The following is a 6,000-nucleotide window of genomic DNA, read 5'->3' on the forward strand; positions in this document are numbered from 1 at the left end:
CCATCTGCCTCCAGGTCTTGGCCTGCGCTGTTCCCTCCTCCAGGAATTCTGTTCCCTGTGCTCATCCCCAACCCCGGGCTTCGCAAGCCTGACTTCAGTCTGGAGTTTGGCCCCTTCTCTCCGCCCCATCTGTGCCCGGAGCGCCCTCCCCGCCCCCAGCCCATCGAGGAGGCCGGGGGGAGGGGGCTGGACTCCAAGTCCCAGAAAGCCCTGCGCTTCCAGTGGGTGGGGCCGGGGCTTCCCCTCCTCGTGCTCAGTTTGGGAGGCGCTGGCAATTTTCAAATTTTGGCGCTTAGTGGGCGGGGCGGCGACTGCTGGGCCCAGAGCTCTCACCCCAAACCCCACCCCGCCCCGCCGAGCCCTAGGTCTGGCCACCCGGAGGAGGTGTCCTGTCCACTCCACGGGCTCACCAGGCGCGACACATGGCTGGGGTTGGTGGTGGTGGTTGGATTCTCGGCCCATTTCCAAGACGGGAAACTGAGGCATGGGGCGATTCGGGGACCTGTCCTGGGAACCCCCGCCGGCAGGGGCGGGGAGGGGATGGGGTTCGAACCCAGGACCCTCTGACCCCAGGGCGCTTGTGAGTTAATGGGCAGTTGCTGCCTGCTTTGGGTGTGGAGGGTGCAGCTGGTGGGCGAGAAATCCCCGAGCCCCGGAGGACCGGCCAGTCTCTGCCCGCCGTCCCCTCCCCCTCTCCGCTCCATTCCCCATCCCCCGTCCCTTCCGCGGCATCTTGCTGGAGTTTGGCGCCAAATTTTTCAAAATCTCAGTCCAACGACTCCCGCTGGCTCCCAGCCCGGATCACGAGCCTGGATGCTGAATTCCGGCGCCTGGACCTGCAGGACCGTGGAATCTGGAATCTGGAGGGGTGGGGCGGGCTCAATGCAAAACCTGGAGCTAGGGGGTGGGGCTGGAGGGCGTGGATTCCAGATGGGGGGAGAGGGGACCACTCGCATTGAAGGGTCTGAATTTGGGGGACCCTGATTCTCGTGTCTACTGGGGAGCTGGGGTTCTAGACCCTGAATCTGGAAGCCCTGTTCCAGAGCCCAGAGGAGGACAAGTTTGGTCGGATTCCTGAGCCTGGAGGCTAAACCTGGAATCTAGGATTAGAAGTCAGGAACCTGGAGCTGGAACTCTGAAATTCCAACTGAAATCTGGGGGGGCAGGGGAGCCCTGGGACTGGAGGGACAGCTGCTTATTAAATGGGCTTGGGGGAAAAATGAACTCAACAGGTGTGGATTGACATCTCCCAGTGCCAGACACTGGGGTGGCACCAGTGACTAGAACAAAGGTCGGTCCCTCCTCTTGGGAAGCCAGCAGGAGTGGCATGTTAGAATATAATAAGCACATGGCCTTCCCTGGTGGCTCAGTGGTGAGGAATCCGCCTGCCAATACAGGAGGCACAGACTTGATTCCTGGTCCAGGAAGAGCCCACATGCTGCAGAACCACAACTACTGAGCCTGCGCTCTAGAGCCCAGGCTCCGCAACAAGAGAACCCACTACAATGAGAAGCCTAAGCGCATTGCACCTGGAGAGTAGCCCCCGCTCGCAACTGGAGAAAACCCATGTGCAACAAAGACCCAGCACAGGCAAAAATTAATTAATTAATTTTAAAAAGGAAATAATAAGTAGGGCTTTCCAGGCAGTACTAGTGGTAAAAAAAAACTTGCCTGCCAATGCAGGAGATGTAAGAGATTCAGATTCAGTCCCTGGATTGGGAAGATCTCATGGAGAAGGACATGGCAACCCACTCCAGTATTCTTACCTGGAGAATCCCATGGACAGAGGACCCTGGCGAGCTACAGTCCATGGGGTCGCAAGGAGTTGGACACCACTGAAGTGGCTGAGCACGCATAAACACGTAAATATGTTGTGGCGGGGGTGGGGGGGTCCTTTGATCATGGAAGCTGGGTGCCGTTCAGCTGGGTGGTCTGGCTCCAGGGTTCATGATGCTGCAGTGAAGGTGTCCCCTAGAGCAGGGCCCACTCCCAAGCACATTGGTACTGATGTTAAGGATATACATCCTTCCTGGCCGTTGTCCCAGAACTTAGTTCCTTATCATATAGGAGAGGACTTGATTTGTTTCGAAACGCTCACTGTTTGTTGTTGTAGGGAAACAAAAACTGAAAACAGCTTAAATATGCTTCAATAAGAACACACCCATGGGAACTATGTTCAGTATCCTGTGATACCATAATGCAAAAGAATCTGAAAAAGAATTTATATATATATATAAAGAATATATATATGTATATATAACTGAATCACTTTGCTGTACATTTGAAATGAGCACATTGTCAATTGTACTTCAATCTGAAATAAAATGATGTGTGTGAGGAGATTCCCTGGTGGTCCAGTAGGTTAGGACTTGGCATTTTCACTAAGTGCCTAAGTGGCCTAGGTTCAATCCCTGGTCAGGGAACTAAGGTCCCACAAGCCATGCAGCCTGTCCCCTCCCAAAAATAATAACAAATTTAAAAGATTTAAAAACAGAATACACTGGTAGCTTTGTGTAGACCCACAGTGGAATACTATACAGCAGTAAAAGTGAATGCCCAGAATGACCACCTAAACAAAAGAGCATGTAAAAAAAATGCAGAAGACTATCTCCAGTAGGCAACCATTTTTACATTTATTTCAGGGTGCTATAAATATTAGAGAATTGAAAGGAAAGGTGGGGACGTGGTTAACCCAGAAGTCAGCATAGCAGTTGTGTTTTGTAAGCCTGGTAGTTGTGAATGTTTCTATGCTTTAGGCTAGTTGCCTGGGACATAGATGCTCTTTGTCTGATTGATATGTTTTGTGTTTCAAAAATGAAATAAACAACCTCCCTCAGACTGCTGTGCAGAACAACATGGTTCCAACACAAACAATATCCTACCACAAAAAGAAAGAGATGATAATTATCTGGATAGAGGGGTTAACCTTTGGTGGTAATCATACCATAACATATAAATGTATCAAATCAACACCTGAAACTTACACAATGTTATATCTCAATTATATCTCACTTTAAAAAAGGAATATCCTCAAGAAAAAAAAAGAAAGAAAAGAAATAGAACACCAATAGAATGCCATCTATATTACTCTGGAGCTTCCCTGGTGGCTCAGATGGGCTCCTGCAATGCAGGAGACCTGGCTTTGGTCGCTGGGTCGGAAGATCTCCCTGGAGAAGGAAATGGCAACCCATTCCAACATTCTTACTTACCTGGAGAATCCCATGGACAGGATACAGTCCATGCGGTCACGAAGAGTCTGACACAACTGAATGGCTAACACATTACTTTAAATATTTTAGTCAGTACTTTAAAGAGAGAAGGAAAGGAGAGAGATTAATTTTTAATGTTTTCCTTAACCTGCTGCTGCTGCTGCTGCTGCTAAGTCACTTCAGTCGTGTCCGACCCTGTGCGACCCCATAGACAGCAGCCCACCAGGCTCCCCCGTCCCTGGGATTCTCCAGGCAAGAACACTGGAGTGGGTTGCCATTTCCTTCTCCAATGCATGAAAGTGAAAAGTGAAAGTGAAGTCGCTCAGTTGTGTCCGACTCTTCGAGATCCCATGGACTGCAGCCCACCAGGCTCCTCTGTCCGTGGGATTTTCCAGGCAAGAGTACTGGAGTGGGGGTACCATTGCCTTCTCCGTTACTTAACCTGACATACCCCAAATATTTTAACCAACATTATAATCAACATACACAATTTTTAAAAATTTATCAAAGTATTAAAAAACTTATTGAAGTATATAGTTAATTTACAATGTTGTGTTAATTTCTGCCATATAGCAAAATGACTCAGTTATAAATATATATGGGCTTCCCTGTGGCTCAGCTGGTAAAGAATCCACCTGCAATGTGGGAGAGTTGGGTTCAATCCCTGGGCTGGGACGATCCCCTGGAGAAGGGAAAGGCGGCCCACTCCAGTATTCTGGCCTGGAGAATTCCAGGGACTGTATAGTCCATGGGGTTGCAAAGAGCTGGACACGACTTCATACATAGTTATATACATATTCTTTTTCATATTCTTTTCCATTAACAAATGATTGATGAGATATTTTACATTCTTGTTTTTTCACATTAAGTCTTTGAAATCCACTGTTTTTCATACTTTCAGCCTATCGAAACTTGGATGCTCAATTTTCAACAGTTTAAGGAAACAAAGTTGTTTTTAATGGAAAAGTATTTTACACCACTTCTTTGTTTTCTTTCCTAGTTTTTGGCTGCACTGCATATGGGATCTTAGTTCCCTGGCTAGGGATTGAACCCTTGCCCCCTGCAGTAGAAACACAGTGTCTTAACCTCTGGACCACCAGGGAAGTCCCTCCACCATTTCTATTTGTAGGTTTTTTTTTAAAGTAATTATTAATTTATTTGGCTGCATAAGTCTTATTTTGGTATGCAGGATCTAGTTCCCTGACCAGGGATCGAACCCAGGCCCCCTACAGTGGGAGCGCAGAGTCACAGCCCTTGGACCACCAGAGAAGTCCCTGTTTGTGGGTTTTAATTCATTAAAATGAAATTCAATTGAAATTCAGTTCCTCAGTCACTCCAGCTACATTTCAAGGGCTTGATAGCCTCAGGTGTCTGCTTACTACCTGGCCAGCATAGGTGGAGAGGATGCTGGATAGTCCCCAGGTGAGGGACTGTAGTGACCTGGGCTGGGGTCACTGCTGCACTTAGAGCCTGCCTGTCCCCCTTCAGGACCTCTCTCCACACCTCCTTTTCCAGCCCTTACTCTGGCACCCAGGACTCGGGAATTCCTTGTCTCCAATGCAGGGTACATCCTCCTAAGGCAGGCAGTGCCCCCAGTCTGCACACCTGGAGGACCCAGAAGTGGCAGAGGGCAGCTGTTTGAGGGGAGGGTTATGGATCTGTGAGCTGAGGTGCCCTTTGTGTGCAGATGAGGACCCTCATGATCCAGGACAAACCCTCAAATCAGAGGCAGCAGGCCACCAGAGTGGGGCCAGCCCTGCCCACACTGCCACTTTCTTGTGCAGAACCACCAGGAATCTGAGAATCCTAACTGTGAACCCGATGTGCCAGGAGGCTTTGCAGGTTTCGATTCCAATCTACTGCTGTGAAACAAACTACCCCCAGACTTTATGATGTCTCATGATTTTGTGGGTTGGGAATGCAGGTGGGGCTCAGCAGAGTGGTTCTTCTGTCCCATGTGGTGTTGGTGTCCAACTTGCAGCTGGGCTGGGGGATCTGAGCTCCTTCTCCGGTCAACCTACAGCCTTGCCAGCCCGTTTTTCTTCTGTGTACCCTCAGGGTCTCCCCAGGGCCCACTGGTACAGCACAGACTTCCTATGAGACATCTCAGGAATCTCAGACATCTCCTCCAAGAGCAAGACAATAGCTGCTCCTGAAGTTAAGGGTCATGGTGGGCAGTGTTGCCTCCCTCACGACCCTGAGGTCAAGGCCATTATAGACCCAGCCCAGATAAAGGGGAGGGAAATGGGTCTGCCAAGAAATCCTAGAATTGCAGCCATGTTGTTTTATTCTAATAGCTTTATTGAGATGTAACTCACACCTCATATGACTCACCCTTTAAAGTGTATGATTCAGTGGTTTTAGTATATTCACAAATGTGTGCAACCATGGCCACGATCAATTCTAGAACATTTTCATTACCCTAAGAAGAAGCTCTCGGGGAACTTCCCTGATGGTCCAGTGGTGAGGACTCTGTGCTTCCACTGCAGGGGGTACAGGTTCAATCTCTGGTCAAGGAACTAAGATTGCACAACCTGAGTGGTGAGGTTAAAAAAAAAAAAGTAATATTATAATGTAATATTTTTTAAAAACTGAAACATATGTGAAAAAATCTCCACCCATGATGAACTTACAGCTGGTATCTGAAGTCAGGGTTGTCTTATGGGAACCATGTCCACCTAAAAAACAATGGGCTGAACTCCATGCATCTATACAAATGTAAATCATGTAAATGTAAATCATCCATGTAAAGCATGGAAAAAGGACAATTGTACTGTGTCATTTTGCATCA

Source organism: Oryx dammah, unplaced genomic scaffold (genome assembly GCF_014754425.2).
Source record: "Oryx dammah isolate SB20612 unplaced genomic scaffold, SCBI_Odam_1.1 HiC_scaffold_5, whole genome shotgun sequence".
Taxonomy (NCBI): domain Eukaryota; kingdom Metazoa; phylum Chordata; class Mammalia; order Artiodactyla; family Bovidae; genus Oryx; species Oryx dammah.